This window comes from Anser anser, assembly GCF_964211835.1.
Source record: "Anser anser genome assembly, chromosome: 2".
NCBI lineage: Eukaryota > Metazoa > Chordata > Aves > Anseriformes > Anatidae > Anser > Anser anser.
In genome coordinates this window covers 89134741-89152103 of record NC_139721.1, presented here as the reverse complement: position 1 = coordinate 89152103, position 17363 = coordinate 89134741, and the positions used below count along the sequence as shown (strand labels likewise).

Below are 17363 nucleotides of genomic sequence, written 5' to 3'. Positions count from 1 at the left end.
ATGAAGAATACAGTATTATGAAATTTCAAGGACAATTCTTCACTGCTTTCTACTTTCTATAGGTATTTTCATCTGGATAAACTGAAAAGAAGGAAGGTTTCCTCATGCGGTTATAAGATGGAGGAGAACTGAAATGGAAAATGAAATAAATCACTCTGTTTTGACTTGTGAGTAATAACTGCTGAAGCCAACCTTTCCACACAAAATGCTCCACTGGTTTATGTGGCCAGGATGTTTTGCCACCAAAATCTAGGTGGAGTCAATTGAAATCTGTCCTGTGGGTTTTGCGGTACGTTAATATGTTTTCTAAATTTAATATACTCCCGGACAGAAGGATTAAATTCCTGAAGATAGCAACTCCTGTGTTTTTTCCTTTCTCCTTTTTTTTTTTTTTTTTGCCAAATAGACCTACATAGAAAGGTCTCTTACAGTTTTCACTGCTTCCTACCACAGGCTAGTCATTGAACCTAAATTTAATCACTTTGTCCTTTAGTGAGTGGTATTCTTATGTCTAAAAGAGTGAATGACCACTAAAATGAGGATAAAAATCCTGAAAATGAGTGGATGAAGGAAGAGCAATCTTGGACATCTTTTGGATGTAAATAAAGACCAAGTGTTATCATCTTCTGGTGTCAATCCTTTCAAGAAATATGATTGGTGAGTAGCTCACTGGGGAATCATGAACTTTATTTCACTTCATGCATTGCTGAAAAACTCATCGGTACATGAATAGTTCAAAGAATCATACCAAAAAGTGACAACAGGAAAGGCAGAACTATGATTTGTCTGGCAGTGTACTTCCTGATGACTAAGTATTCACAGCACACGAGTGGAAAAATCTGATACTTCACTTGAACGCCAGAGGCCATAGTCCAAAAAAACAATCTCCTGTAACAAGGAAAAGGTCATTGAGACTACGATTTCATTTAGCCTGTGAAAGTGTCTTCAGTTTTTCATGGGCACGAGGACAGGCATGACTTCAAATGCCAGACATGAAACTTTGATAGAGCAAATTTGGCGAAGGATGAATGAAAATTTACTATTCTATTCCCCAGAGAAGTAAAGCCTAAATAGCTTTAAAAGGTATCTGACACAGAGAAGAGAGTATTCACTTCTAAGGAAAGACGATATACAGATCTGCGTAGTCACATGGGTTCTACAAAAAGAAATTGCTTCTGCCTTTGGTTAGAGAAGTTCAGTATTACATTTCATCTATTCTGTCATTGTAACATACTAATAGCCAAGTGTGAAAGAGACAAAAGTATGACATTAATTTTAAAAAATCCATATGTAAGTAAAAAGTCACAAATAATTACGTTATGGATTCAACAACAACAACAACAAAAGTTTCAAAGTATTTATTTGGGAGTCAAACCAAAGAGTGGGGCTTAAACCACTGCTCCAAAGTTCTGTTTAACTAAGGCCAAAACTGAACAATCTGAGCCACTGCTAAACTTCAAATAGATCTGAAATTGAAAACGGGATGGTTTGCCTTGCTCCCTGGTAAACACTCATACCTTTACAGACCTTTCTGTTAGAGGTTAACCTCTCAATCCTCTCTCCATTATTTGTCAAAGACTGGTAAGGATATGAGCAATTCTCTAGAAAGCCAGTAAGACTTTTAAGGATGATAAAAAGAAAATAATGCACACACACCATTTAACTCTAAGGAACTGGAGGCCAGACCACAGCCTTTTTTTTAAATACTGCAGTGTCTTCTAACCTACTTGTTCCTCCGGGACGATACCTGTAAGGATAGGGAATGCCTCCTCTACATTTAACAGTGTGTTCCAAATACTGCTTAGCACCACAACACATAATTATATTTAATAAAGACATCAGGATAACAGAATATACTGTTCTGATGATGGAAAAGGTAGAAAATAAACTATAGGATGACTTGCACTGACTGAAACTTGGATTTGTGAAGCTGGTGATACTATAACCAGAGATGTATGTCAATAGTTTTACCTGCATAGTAAGTCCTTTTCAACTGTTTTAAGGTGTTTGTAGGTTCAACACCTATCATGACTTTTTCAGCATTTATTATTTCACCCACCTTGAAATAGGAATGAAAAGTGCCTAGATAAAAACAAAAACAAAACCAAAAACTGGGACACCATAGCTTTCAAAGGTAATTCCACCCGCTTTTTTCAAAAACGCTTATCTGTCACTTATCTACGATCCTATTCTACAGTGAATTGTAACAGATAACCTGGCAGTTTCTTAAGACAACAATGAACAATTGAGTTCATTTTAATTCTCCAGTACTGCACGGTTAAAATAAGGCACAAATAGTTCCTATGTTTGAAAAGCAACACACTGCGATGAAGCAAATACGAAGTCCTTCCATGCAAAGAGCTCTTGACCCATAATTGAATTACAGGGCATTCTGTGCCCAGTGAAAAAGACAAGGTACTTGCCAATGAAACTACCATTATAATTTACTCAACATTGTTCTACTGTGCAGCTCTGGTAAGAGCAAAGCTGGAGACAGAGAAAGGGGAAATGAGTTTCTTTTTTTATTGATAAGCTCAGCCATGCATGGAGGAAATGGTTTTGCCAAGTTTTCTTTCACTTTCTCTTTCTAATCTAGTAACATTTTTCTAGCAGCATTATCTTAAAACAAGCCATACCTGAGGTAAAGAAAAAAAAAAACAAAAACAGGCCGAACGCTCTATAAGCACTGAAGCACTAAGAAAAAAGATCTACATCTCATATAAAAGTATCTGTCAATTAACTTAAAAAATTAAAGGCTTTTTAACCCTCTGAAGTGAGTTTTTTCATTCTTTGAAACTGGAGTGCTGTCAACTTTGCAAAACTGAGTTGTTGGTAAAATCAGAAAGTCAAGAATTAGCATTTTAGGAACTACCAAATATAACTAAATTTGATTTCTGTGAATGCCCAAACAATTTTTACATTGTTGATTTTTTTGTCAACAAAGCACATGTATGACATATCCCTGTATTTTTAATCAAATTACTTCACTGTATTCCTTCCCTGAAAGGCTAAACTCTACTGCTAGAATAACTTTATACCACCCTACTGTGCAAAGACCTATGACTTCTGTATTTGTATTTAAGTAAATTGGCTTATTTGTCCTAAGCCAAGACCTCTCTTTCCATCTGCACATCAAATGAAAAAGAAATTGTGTACTCTGATGCTATTACATCACCTGGACATCAGGTCTGGAAAGGCACTTTCCTTCTGCTTCAGATGCCTTCTTATCTTGGTTCCAGCCACTTAATTGGTTTCAAAGGTATCTAGCAGTCCTTAGGAAATCTAACTAAGGGTGTTTTAAGCTGACTCTTTTGATGTACTTTCACATCAATGTGCATCACATGATGTGCAATGTGCATCACATTGCTTGTGATGAGCAATGTGCTCAGCTGGGATTTCTCTTTTTTTTTTTTTTTCCTGGTTATAGCTTAGGTGCATGTTAGAGTCAGCTCACTAATAAAGAACTCAGTAATATCATTACTTTCTGCCACTGGTTCACTAGGTGATTTACCTTACCACAAGAAGACAAACCAAAGGATATAATTACTTGACATTAATTCCCTTCAGTGAAACAGGCAAAATACAGAGGTTGAAGGGATGCAGATTTGGGAAGTGGCAGCCATCCAAGTGGCTACCACTGCTGTAATTTCCAGATTTCTTTAAAACTACTGCCTTGGTAAAAGGCAATGCCCCGAGCAATCCCTTCAAAGCCATTGTGTGCACTCTATTAGGTATTGTGTATCAGATGTCTGCCTGGTGGATATAAATTTTCCTCCTGAAAGGAATAAATCTTCCACAAATAAAGGAAAGAGGAGATATGGTTTCTAAATGAATGATTCATTGTTGGAGGGCTCCGCTGTGATTTGCTGGAGTTGCTATGATACCTCAGTAGCAATGCCAACTCGCAATAGTCCCCAACGCTTTCTGGAAGCTCAACAAGCTGAAAAGGCACTGCTGAGGGGCATTATTTCTTTATTTTTTAAACAGGACGTGTGCATTTACCATGAAACTACTTTTCATCTCCCACCTTTCTCCATCAGCTGGCTTGAAATTAGTTATAGCCTTGTTTTCCTCTGGAGGGGACTCTGGAGGACTAAAGGTTATAAACAGGAAGGCAGCGTATGCTGAGAAAGATGGCAGGATGCCCCAAAACAGTAATTGAAAAAACTCTCTCACTGTGCCTGCCAAAACTTGGGTTTGGGCCTTTTTTTGATAAAAAAGAAAAATATTGTCAACAACTTTCCATTGCATTGGAAGAATATGTGGCTTTGCCGATTCATGTTTATCCAGAAAAAGAATGAGGGCATACGGTGTATATTCTTTGTGAAAAAGCACAGCAAAGCTGTATGAGAATAAAGTTGGAATTTCTTTTGGGAATTCTCACCTTTAAAACTGTAACTGTAGTAAAACCTGTCTTTGAGCAGCATAAAAACTGCATCTTGCACACGCTGTCACCTTAATAGGGCTGGCCCTAAATAAAAATTGGAGCACCTTGCTAAGTAACAAAAATTGATAGCAGAGATGGGAGTGAGGAAGAAAGAAATTAACTACCAGCATACAAATTTGTGACACACTGAACTGTGGGGAAAATTCTGAACTTAATTACTATTGTTGCTGAAAGAAATTTGGCTTCTATTCTAAAAGATTCTGTGACTGTCCTAAGAAGAGGAACAACTAATGTCACATCCTTCTCACAGATTTCAGACTTTCAGAGAAAGTGAAATAACAAAATTAATTTAACAAATAAGTAATGCCAGAGAATCATTTCACAAGGATCACTGATGATAAGAAGTTAACAGTCACTAGATAAAGACTACTGAAGTATACACGTCTCCTGTGTTGCAAAGCCAACTTGATTTTCTACAAAGAGCTGTTGCACATGCTGCCTTCTTTCTTTTGAAGTTCTCATTAGTCCTTTTAAATCCAGAAGACAGATAATGCTATGAAAATGGGAAGTCAGAGGGGACTGCTACTAAAATGTCTTTTTCTCCTGCCAAGTCACAAAGTGCAAATAAAGAAAGTAGGATGGAAAAAACAGAGTAGGAAAATTGCTTACAGAGAATATTTTAGATAACAGGGGGATGGATACCCAGATTCTGCTACTGAAAGGAATTGAAGTAATTTTTAGTTAGTCTTAGTTTTATTTATTTATTTTATTTTTTTTAGTTAGAAGAGCTGAAGTTTTTAGTTTAGTTTTAAAGAAAGGACAGATTCCTTTCTGAACTGGTGACTGATCTGGCATGAGAGCCACCTTTGTGTGATTCTTCAAAAAAACAAGTTGCTTCTTGCTTGAACTCAAATTTAGTTAAATAGTGTGCTTTTAATAGGTTGCACTTTTTTGACTGACAGCCATGTCACATTTCACTTTTAGTGCCTCCAGAGAAATGACCAAGATTGATGAGATACCACCAGACCTGTTTTTGTAGGGCAGAGCTCCATTGTAATATTTTTTTTCTTAAATATTTTTTTTAAGTTGCCGGTAAGTCTTCTTTGTATCACAACTAAAAAGTCTGACTAAGTTACAGTAGTGGGCTCAGAAGTACATTCATGAACTTATCCATATAAATGACTTCTTGAGAAGCAATTCACAGTGCCCGCCTCCTTCCTGCCTGTTCTGTAAGCTCATCTGTGCAGACTACCATTAAGAGATTTTCACTATGACGACCAGGACTGGCTTATTACATAGAAGTATCTATGAAGTTAATATTATTACTACTGAAGTTCATACAGTGTTCTTGTCTTTAATTCCATGGGTCATTCCTGAGCCCTAACATTACTGTATTTTATTCAAAGTAAGAGATTTTTCTCCCTTTATTGCTGTTTCCTACCAGTGACTGACTGTTAACTAGCTAATTAAAGCCATACAAAATGACCTCAGCATTACATGATAGGAACAGATAGGCTTCAAAAGATACAACTTGAATCTAAATGTATGAAAACTGTTGATGAGTTGGTTTGTCATTTTAGAGTTTGCTTCTGAAGCTGAAAAAGTAGATGTTTCATCCTTGGGCTACAGGCTGTTCTTTATTTTTTCAAGTCATATTCTTCTTAGTGTTTCCTCTTGGTATTGAAATTTCTGAAGAAACTGTGCTTCTGACTTCCATTTCCTTTTGTTGCTTGGTAGTAGCAACCCAGGAAAGGAGAGAGGTTAAAAGAAAAAAAAATAGTAATACTTAGGAGAACATAGAAGGGAGTTACCAGCAGAGTAAGGAGGAAAGTATGCTTTCTGAATGAATGCAGTACTTCCCTACATCATATTTAGCCTTTGGCTAGGGCCAGCCCCATGGATGGAGACACTTCAAAGAATCCTAAGGGCTAGACAGAAAACGGCATGAACTGATGAGAGTCTTCCCAGATTGTCTTCCATCCTTTGCTTTCCTTCTGAGGACCAAAAATTGATGTACACAACACTAACAATAGAGATGGAGCTACATTTATTATGGTGGCTATTCTGTTGTATTTGTGTTGTCATCACAGGGACTGAGTTGCATCAAAGAAGGCCATAACATTAAAGAGGGGTCGTCCCTCAGAAGTCATTCCTTGAAGTGTGTGTGAAAGGCTGTAGGAAGAAGGCAGCTCTCAGGTAAGGCTGTGTTGTTGCTACACCTTTTCTAATGTAGATGGGGGGAAAACTGCACAAATAAATTGACTCGGAGACCTGAAAGACTGAAGTGGGAGAAAAAGAGATCTTCCTTCCTTTGCTGCTAGTATTGAGAAAGAGCACCTTGCATTTTTCCCCCTAGTTGGTAATTCTTACTGCTCTCCTCTGACACCAGATTAATTATGAGTTTGGCACAATGTCTGAAAAACAGAGAGCAGTGCAGTGACACAGCGAAAAGAGGAGAGAAGAGAAGAGAAGAGAAGAGAAGAGAAGAGAAGAGAAGAGAAGAGAAGAGAAGAGAAAATCAGAAGAAAAAATTGATTTGCCTGCATCAGCTGCTGAAATACAAATTACAATGGAAAAAAACAACAGCACCTTCAATGCAAGCCAAGCTGCTCGAACTGTAGAGTTTATACATAAAGGTTGCTCAGTCTAGGAATAGCTACTGCTGGAATTTATTACATTATACCTAGCTTAACAGGAACATCCTCTGACAATAGCGGAGATAAGAATCATTTTTTCACTGGGGATATGACAAAGGAGAGGCAATAAATGACGACAGCCATGATACCAGCTGTCCTAGAGGAAGAGCTGTTGCAGCAGCAGCCACCCTGGTGCTGCTGTGGGCAGAAACCTGTGCCCATGACACACGAGCACCAGTGGCTGTCAGTGAGGTGGCTGTCAGTGACCGTCTGACCGCCCGTGTCCCCTGGGGTAGGATGCAGGCCTGTGGCCTGCCGCCACTGCCACTGCCTCTCCCTCCTCACCTCCACGGCGCCGGCCCTCACAGCCTCCGCCAAGCTTGTTATGGAGAACATCTCGTCAGGTCACCGTGCTTATGGTCGGTACCTCTCAGCCAAGTTTCTTAGATCCCACCTGCACACATCGCAACAGCTTTAAGCATAATGTTGTAAGAAAGGCATGGAGTGAGACCCCATCTGTGGCTGACACAAGCTAATGCGATGTGCCCCTGGGTTCCTGATCTAAACACCGTGTATGACAATGGCATATTCATATAAACCGAACCAGGCACCAAGTGAAAAGAAGAGCTCTGCATCTAAGGACTGTTCTCCATCAGAAAGTGACACCTGATGCTCTTGAATTTAACTTAAATAATATTTTAAAAGGTAAAGGACTCTGTAGTTCTTTCACTGCTGGGAGAAACAAAGCCCCAAATACAGGCCCACAGTTAATACAGGTGCAGCACACAGAGACGTGCCTGTTTGTAGGAACACATATACTCAGTCAGCAGTGGGATGAAGCAAAGACTGTGTTAAAAAGGAAGGTCAGCAAGTGACAGCATCGTGCCAAAGGATGAGGTGTTTAACAGAGAGAAACAGGACATGGAGATCTTAAGGAATAAAGAATAAAATACTACAGAAATAAAGAACACCCTATGCTGACCTTCACTGTGTGGATTAGGATACCCCATTTTTATACACAAAAAATTGTGATTTTCAGAGTGTAATTTACAAAACTAAAAAGGTTGTGCAAACCACTGCAAAATACAAGCTTAATGAAACTGAAGTTCATCAGATTTAGATCTGAATCCTAAAAATCTTTTTTTTTTAACAGAATAAAAGGAAACTGATACTTACCAGTATCATTAAAGCCAGACCTCTTACACAAATATAATGATTTTGTGTGTGTTTAGAGAAGAGTCATATGCACAAAGTACACACCTAAGTTTATGGGAAGTAATCTGTCTTCTATGCAGTTTAGGTATTTAAAAGACAACTTTGCTTAAAAACAGCAACAAAAAGTTGCATTCAGCATTTGCAGGGTTAAATTTTTTTGTAAAAACAACATCGTCATGCTCTTACATCTGTAAACCTTCAGCTGGTTTCTAAGACCCACTTCTGAGATGACCAACCAAATAATTTCTACGATATGCATATAGGAATTAACAACTGACATCAAACAAATCACACTATTTGATCTCCTTTTTTAATATACACTCGAGCTGACATTCCAGTTGGTGGTTTTTCCTCGTGCAATTAGGAGTGTTTTTTTTTTTTCTTTCTAAAACCTCTCCAGACAATTAGGCACCCAGCTGCTACTGATTCTCAGCAGCCTCAGGCAGCCTAAATCCCTCAGCTGATGCTGGGCTGGGTATTGATTACCTTCCCAAGCCCTGCATTATCACCCCTCAGTTAAACTGAGAAATTTCACAGTGAAATAATCGTTGCATGTCTTGTTGAACACTTTTTTTGGCAAATTGCAATACAGTGTATGAACAACCATTGCTTTTCTCTTTAAAACGCAGATTAAGAACACCAATGGTCACTGAGAAGATGCTGGAAGGCGCCCACCAACACAGTGGTCTCACTGGCTGCATCACGGAGCGGCAGGCAGCTGGCTCACAGGGCCTCAGCCATGTTGTTCCTGCTGGCACTCCTCCTCTGACAACCCAAACTCCATTTAATCAACGGAAACATTTATTTGCCGTAAACTGGTACTAGACCAGGTTCTATACCTCTAAGAGAAATTGTTTGTTTTCTTCTGCAGCAGCTTCTGCAGTTGCTTACACCTGAAAAAGTGATCACAGTAAGCCTAGGTTGAGGTGGAAAAATAAAGGCACGCATGGCTTTTCCGTTCTGTCAGGGAACAGTCCACAGCAAGCTGCTGCTGCTGGCAACACCAGCGTGAAATGGCTGAGGGACGCAAGCCCTTAGTACCTCTCGGGCCAGTGCAAGAGAAGGCCAAGTACAACAAACCCAGTGTATGCGGAGGAGGGAAGGAAGTGGTCTGAGAGAAACATCTCCATGTGTACGGCGTAATCAGTTTTGGTCCAAACTAAGCCATGTGTACGGAGGTAAAAGAGCAAGACTAGAAAAACACATTGCAGAATTATGCTATGAAGAATTTGCACTAAATCAATCCTAATGCACTCCTTAAAAATAGTAACTCCAAGAGGACTGCATTTGGCTTAAGATACTTATGAAAATACTTATGTTTCTGAATGAAGAAGTGACAAATACTCTGAAAGGCATCCTAGCAAGCACCCTTTTCTCTAAATCTACTTATCTTTTTCTAAATTGAGTGGACAAGCAGTTAACCTATTAACATGGTTGCATACTCCCACAATATTGCATTAAGATGTTTACTTTATCTTTTTGAAGTATTTTCATTAACAGACATGCAAGAATGTTTCATGTCCTCCAGAGGGAATTTATGACTTGTTATTATGCAGCTTTAATAATTTAAATGCCAATGTAACAATCCAGGAATGGAAACTGAATGTTCCAGGAATGTTTCAGTGAATTAGTAATTGTGATCGGCTTGTAATTGCTGATTATCCCAATGAGTTTTGCCCTGACTAGTTAGGTGAATGGCATTCACTGAATAAAAGAAATTTGGGACTAATATTAACTTAATGAAATTCGAATGAACAGTGGACTGAACTTTCCAAGAGGTTTCTGAATCTCTTTAGCAATTGTATAAATAATTGCAGAGGTTCAGCATATGGAGCAAGAGACCTTACTTCCAAAGCAGTGCAAGGGCAAGAGCAATGTACTGCTGTACATGTAAATAAGGTATTCTGTTACCAGGCACTTACATTACAATGTCAACACAAATACCGTAGCTAGGGAAAGGAGAAAAGCAAGCAGGGTTACACGGGAAGTAAGTTGGAAAGAAGGCAAGGTAGCAGAGTGATATATCCTGGGCAGTTTTTGTATATACTAAAAAAGATTTGAATGTCATATGGGACATGCTGCGTAATAATATGTTAATTTGGATGTGATTTTCCTACAGATTGTCCCACCCTGTCTTTTCTCCTTCAATAAGAATTGTTTCAAGTAAAGAATTTGTGATTTGCAGGAGGTAATAAATACAGAATCAATGTAGCTTTGAATGAGCAGATGCTGGGTTTCTTGCATAGCAGGCTGAGAGGTCAGATGCAATCATCAAACAGTACCAATAAAAAGCCTGTGAAAAGAGGTACAATTACACAGGAAAACATAAAAAGAAGAGGCCAAGATAACAGATGGTTAAAACAGAAGATGAATAAACAAAACCGGGGAAGACACCTAACAAAGGAAAATGTATGTAATAAAGAGTGATGAACTGTAACACAGACTAAAGGAAAGATAAAAGGTAAGAGGAAAGCAAAAAGGTAAGAGGAAAGCAAAGGCCCTAAGTCTTTGCCAGGGAGCAGTCACTGTAGATGATGAAATTAATTTCACTGAAATGAAATGAATGTCTGTAGTGAATTCAAGAGGTGATTCATGAGCTAAAGACATTAGATAGGTCAGCTCTTGCAGATGAGCAGGTCGGAGCACTGTCAGGCCAGGAGCTGGAAAACAATGTTTTACACAGGGAAATCGGAGAGATGTAGCTGAAGGTGCTGAAGGAAGGTGAATGGCAGCACACAGGAGTAGGAAGTATTTGGGATAGGCTTAATAGAAAAACAAAAGATCACTTTAGTAAAACTCACTACAGAGCATGTCGGACAAAACATGCATTTTGGCATCCCACGCTGTGACACAAGAAGACTTACACTTGAGACTGAATCCATAAACCACGCTTAGTGACTTTTTCTATTTACCTCTGAGACACATTCAACCACATTTGATTGGCACTGAGTGTCTTCATGCCTGACCATGAAATAATCTCTTGAGGCATGCACAAAGCTGCTTTGAAGTCAGTGGAGCACTAGAGGCATCTGCTCATATGCATCAAAATGTGCAGGACCACATATGCATAGAATGCTCATTCTTATTGTGAAATTATTAATCTTGTTTTCCTATTTTCCTCCACACAAAAAAATGTTAATACTATTGGAGCAAGAGTGAAGCAATTCACACACCCTTCTTAACTGCTATGGAAGTGAAAAAGTTAGCTTCAAAATATCCATGCTTAGACATAATGAAGTCTGTATGTCTATGTCACTTTGCTGTCACGCAGAATCAGTTTGGCAATCATACAAGCAAAAGATCTTTGCCTTTTCCTTGCTCTGTAATGCAACTTATCATTTTTACCTAATCCACCATTCAAATCAGTGTAGAAGTACAACATAATTGGTAAGACTAGGAAGCCACTTTTATTCCAGTGCACACTTCTAAGTGCAGCAGTCACTTAACCATTTCTACACATACTTCTCCTAAAATACCAATAGTGAGAATTCGGTGTCCTCTAGAAAGAATAATACTGTCTGGCTCATTGCAGAACTGAAGAGAGGCAAGGATTGTATTTTTCTTTATCACTTTTCCAGTCCGAGAAGCCTCAGAGCTTTATATGGGGATGTAGCATGACGGCAAGGTCTACAAATTTAGCTGCTATGAAATAGAAAATAAAGTGGTAGCATGTAAGAGAGAGCTCTCTCCTGCTTTTACAGGAGTGCTTCTGAAGGGAAGGACTGGGTCAAGAAATAGGTGAGGCCACAGGAAACTGTCCAAGAGAAGGGCAGGAAAAATCACTCCAGAAAGAGACATGGGAAAGGATGGACTTGGTATCTGCAAGTTAAGGGGAGAAATGACATATCATTTATCAGGTTAGACTTGGTGGGCAATATTAGGAGGTTCTATCTGAATACTGCTATACTTCTGCTATTGCAAGTGGTTTTCCTCATTTGTATGGAGATGATCAAAGGTATCAAATCTACTGGTTGCTTTGAGGCAGGAATTAAAGTGTTTCATGAAAAAGAATGCTTCCATATTCTTGGAGCTGAAACTTTTAAGTTTATACTGAATGACTGAGTTTTCAGAGCCCTAAGATAAAAAGGGAAATTGCAGAACCTTGCCTGGCAGACTCTAATTCTGTTGTAGCTTGTCCAAAGAGTCAAAGACAATGGAATGGGAATTAAGGTAAGGTGAGCTGGAAGAAATAGTGCGGATAACATCTCTGTCTCCTAAAACCAAATTTCACAAGAGGGAGGAGAGGAGATCATCTTTAAGTGATGTTAACACCATATATGTCATGCTATGCTAATCACTGGTTTGTTAAATGTTGAGGATGGTTTGTTATTTGAACATGTAGGTTTACACATTAACAAATACTAAGCTAAAATCTGAAGTATCAGCAATCACTGATAACAGCATGCAGAAGAAAAAACAAATGAAAAAACAGGCTATCACATTTGGATCTACTTGTCACCCCACAGCTCCTGAGTGCCCAGTCAACTTTAATGTTTTTTTTTTTTTTTTTTCTAGATGATGATAGAGAGCATTTCCAGAGTCTTATGCTTCACAGAAAACTGTTTGGATAGGGACCTGTATATTCTTATTTTCCCTTGGCCTAGGGTACCTCCACAGCTGAACCTTTCTCACTGTTCTGGTAACCTCAAGACACGCTTCTCTCACGCAAATTCACTCTGTTCGCATATAACAAAGTAGAACTTCTTGGTCCAAGTGTACAGTTGGAGCTATTCCTCGCCCCGTACAGTTGGAGCTACTCCTCGCCCCGTCCAACCCTGCATGCTTGCCTTTACAGATGCACATGTGCACAACCATTCACATTTGTTTAAGCACTTGACTTTCCATTTTCTTTGCATTTGCTAGTTGGTGGTTTGAAAGTGCAGGAGCAGATAATGCTTGTGATATAGCACAGAGATTTTGCAAAAGTTTCTTTTACAGTTGCACAAGAAATAAATAGAATTAGACAAAATAAAAATTGCCGTTTGCATTTTCCAGCTCTGGAAACTTTCCTTTTGATCATTGTTTGCTAGGGAATTTGGGGCTTTTGGAGTATTCAGGGACCTTCACTGATAAAGCTTTGCCTCCTGAATCTCTTTTTTTAAATGGCTGGCAAGATAAGCTCTCTCTGATAACCAAGGGTCACTGAGGTTTAGTGACCTTCCACAGGCACCCTTGCGACATCACTGCTTGGAACTCCATCCAAATCTGGACTGTGGGTGGAGTTAAGATAGCAGAAGGAGGGACGAGGCTTGCAAACAAAATGGAGCTTACTGTATAATAACGGTGTTTACATGGAGTTCATAACCTCCAAAACAGAGCTCACACATTGCATTTGCCCCACACAGCCACAAGTGAGAAGTTCCTTCTCCAGTCCACAGCAGTCAGTACCCATGTTCATAATGGGGAAAGAACAGAAACAGCAATGGTGCTAAACCACATTTGTCTGCCACAGTCAGATGCAATGTGAACACCAGCCTTTCTTTTTGGCGTGGTGAGTGAAGGGTGAAGGGAGGCATTTTACCTCACATATTACTTGGTAAGCTTTCTCTTTAGCCTGGATGAGCCCCTCAACAGCAACACAAATGCATCTTCTGAGGATCACCGGAGCACCATCAGGCCCACAGATCTGGGGTGCAGAGGCAGTACACCCCTGCCTCTGCCCACTACAGGTCGACCAGGACAAAGTGCCTGTTCTTTGACCATAGTAGCCACAGAAGGGTATCTGCTTTCAAGGTGGCACATTTTCTTAATTCACTCTGGTTTAAAGGCTTGACTTGAATTTTGGCAAAGGGCAGTTCTCACTATGTCAGTGAAAAGCAGGAAACTGGCTGTGAAAAATCATGAAGAGAAACTTATGAGAGAAAAAAAAAGAAATGATGCTCTTATCTCCCAGTGCATGTTTACAATATCTTATTTATATTCTGCCTTTTAAAGATCACTTCTGTTTTCAGATACAACCTCATTCTGCTAGCAGCAGCCAGACACACAAAATGGCCCAGAGTTCAAAGCAGGAAAAATCAATACACAGATATCATTTTATTTCACGTATACAATGATAGGCTAAATTTGCTTCTGTGTAACAGCCTGCAGCTCAAGTGCACTATTTACATCATAAGTGTCATTTATTTTCAAATACTTTTGGAATGGGGAGGAAGAAATTGAGCAGAGTGGCAAAGCACTTGCATCACACAGTACAGTTTCAGGTACTAGACAGAGCAGATGAAGCGGTGACAGTAAATTACTAACAAGGAAGAGAAACCTGAAAACTGAGTTCTTAATCATTGCAAGCTTTCAGAAACAAATTATAATTATCATTCTATCTGCTGAAAGTACTCCTGTTTCTGACTTTTAAGTCCTCAGCCAACTCAACTCATTAAGCAAGAATTAGTGTTAACACTAACGAGCTTATTCTAACAGGAAGTACCTGGAGGGGACTGTGCTGTCACCAAGTCCTCCTCCGTTTGTCCTTGCACCCCAGTTCACAGATGTGCTATGTTTTGACTTGGTTTGCAGCACACTTACGGTCAAGTTGCCAAAAACAGGTTTGGGCCCTAGGTGAGAGCAAGAGTGTCAGCAAAGTGAACATCCCCCAGTGGTCCCCAGCTGAGGAAGGAAAGGAGAGAAAACGGTTTGAATAAGAAGTCCTCAGAATTGGCAGGGAGGAGGTGCTTCTTGTGGAAAAGACGGAATTTCCTTAGGACTGTGAGGTTCTCTGAGACATGCATTCTATTCACATTTCATCTTAAACGACACTGACCACAGGGCTAAAAATTACTGGAGTACTGACACCTACCCTGAGACTGCAGCAGCACTCCACCTTGTAGCGATCAGTGCTACCCAACTATGGGAAGCAGTGAATAGGTGGCAGTTCAGTGGAATATCAGGTCAGCCTGATACTTAGAGAATTCATTACATGTTTCCAGAAGAAGCATGACTCAGATACATGTGATCAAGAGCATCTGCACAGGAATTGGAGACTGATGTTTGCCAGAAGGCACAGCACAAGCTGTAGAAGCAATGAACTCAGTTGAGAAGGTGCCTCTTCAGATTAATGTAGGAAACAATCGTTTTATCTTTCTGACTATGGCTGTAACCGTAAATAAGTGATTATAGTTCCAATGTCAAACAATATAAAGAAGAAAAAAAAAAAGAAAGAAAAAATAAAAGAAGAAAACAACTTGTACATTTTACAGTTCTTTTTAATCAGAAGATGCCAGGTTCTCAGATACTAAGATACTACAGTCTATATGACCTAGAATGAAACATGGCATTAACATCCAGAGTACTGTCACTGAACTGCAGCAACACTTATTTAAACACAGAAACTGCACTGTCTTCAAAGTCTAAATTCTCTGCATACAGACACAGTGAGCTGGCCAAGATATCATAATGAAATAATCCTTTCCTCTGCACAAGAGCACTTAATAGTTTTTATGTTAAGCTTTCCTTTAGTATCTATAAATCTGCATGTTCACTACTTAACAGATACTGTAATTCTATAGTAAAAGAAGAAGCTGAAATACACACTCCCTAGATGTGGATGAATCAAGAAGATCACTAGAATTGTAGAGTGGAGTTATTGAATTTTTTTTTTTTAGTAGGACTGTGTTTGTTCAGGGTTATATCTTCTCATCAGCAGCAACTTTTTCTTTAATCTTTTTTTCTGAAACATAGTACTGCAGCTGATCCTGTTTGCTCTCTACAGCTCTCATATAGCCTTTCTGACTTTTGAGCTGTCTGAGGTTTGTTCATGACTTGTTAGTAAATTTGGCTGGACTAATCCTGTTTTCTGTTCCTGTGATTAGTTTTATAAATATAACTGCGGCAATAAAATACTGAAACTGAGTTTCTTTACTCATCCTCAAGAAAGAGGAGGAGCAAAATGCTTTCTATAGTTTCAGTGCAGCCTATCTCATGGCCCTCATTTGTCCTCTTTTGTTTAACATTGTTAAGAATGGGTATAGTCTGTAGTATATTTTCTTGCTCTTCTGTAAATAATTTTTATTTGTAACATTTGTTTGTACAGAAAATTGTGGAAAGGAGAACTACTCATGTAGACTTGTTCTCAAAATAGAATTTCAAATAGAAACTCACCTGACTCACTGGCTTAAGTTTTATTTTCCTGAAACTAGCATTACAAAGGATTGGCTTTATCTGAGCTTCATTCCTAGCCAGCATCTCACACTTCGGCATACTGAAAAGTAGCCTTTTTTTTGTTCAGCAGGTCTGAGCCTGTTCTTCCCAGCTGCCTCCACCCAGCTCCACCAGTGGGCAAAAATAACTTCTTCTGAAGGAGGCACTGCAGACAACATGCCATGGAGACCCAATGACGGCAGAGCCATCGTTTTCTGAGAGCTCTGAATCTTACTATAACAATGATTTCTCCCCAGAAGTAAATTTCAGTTACAAAGAAAGACCAGGCTATTAGACCAGTAAAAACAAAGAACATCCTTTGCCTTATTTGTCACTTTCATTAAAATCTGTGAGATTTTGCAACTGTTTTCTATAATTGACATCCTGCAACCTCTTTAGGATGATCTGCTGACAGTTCATTAGTAAAAATGCCTTTTCACACATTGCTGCTGTCTCTTTTTCTGCCAGTGGTGAGTGCTGGCTACCTTCCTTTTCATTACCGAGTTCTTGGTCTATGGCAAAAAAATCCTGGTGACAGAGTTAGTACAAGACAGAGGTATTTTCAAGGCAGCATTTCAACTACCATCTTCTTTATTCTTTCCTCTCCTTCTCTTCTGAAACACCATTAATATGCAGTAAATACTTGGTAGTGATTTCAGCTCTACACAACTGGAAGTAAATGAAGCTGAACCATATTATATGAAGAAATACAACCCCCTCACTACAGCACAAGCTCCTGAAAGACAGTGCAGAACTGTTAGAGCCAGTGGCTTTGATTGTACGAGAGAAAATGTAAGGGAACAGATGGTGTTACTCTCTGCAGGTGAAAAATGGTGGACCTTCATCCTAAATCCACATTCTTCTGACTGGTTAACAGACTGCTGTTTGAAGCCTTACATTTGCTCCTCTCGCCTGATCTTTTCTTCTTTTTTTTTTTTTTTCTTTTTTTTCTTCTTTTTTTTTTTTTTGTCTGAGTAAAGAGAGATTTGCTT

At 39.1% G+C, this 17363-nt stretch overlaps 1 protein-coding gene and 1 long non-coding RNA gene across 2 annotated transcripts in view; one reads left to right on the top strand and one right to left on the bottom strand.

Annotated features, from left to right (window-relative positions):
* ANKH (ANKH inorganic pyrophosphate transport regulator) overlaps positions 1–17363 on the bottom strand; it is a 109556-nt gene that overhangs the window by 72145 nt on the left and 20048 nt on the right. The gene's annotated exons all lie outside the window — the stretch shown is intronic.
* LOC310895198 overlaps positions 1–17363 on the top strand; it is a 58917-nt gene that overhangs the window by 22251 nt on the left and 19303 nt on the right. The window contains exon 2 of the long non-coding RNA XR_014580530.1: positions 63–17363. This exon is cut by the window's right edge and continues 19303 nt beyond it. This is a non-coding gene — a long non-coding RNA (uncharacterized lncRNA). The remainder of the gene's footprint in view (positions 1–62) is intronic.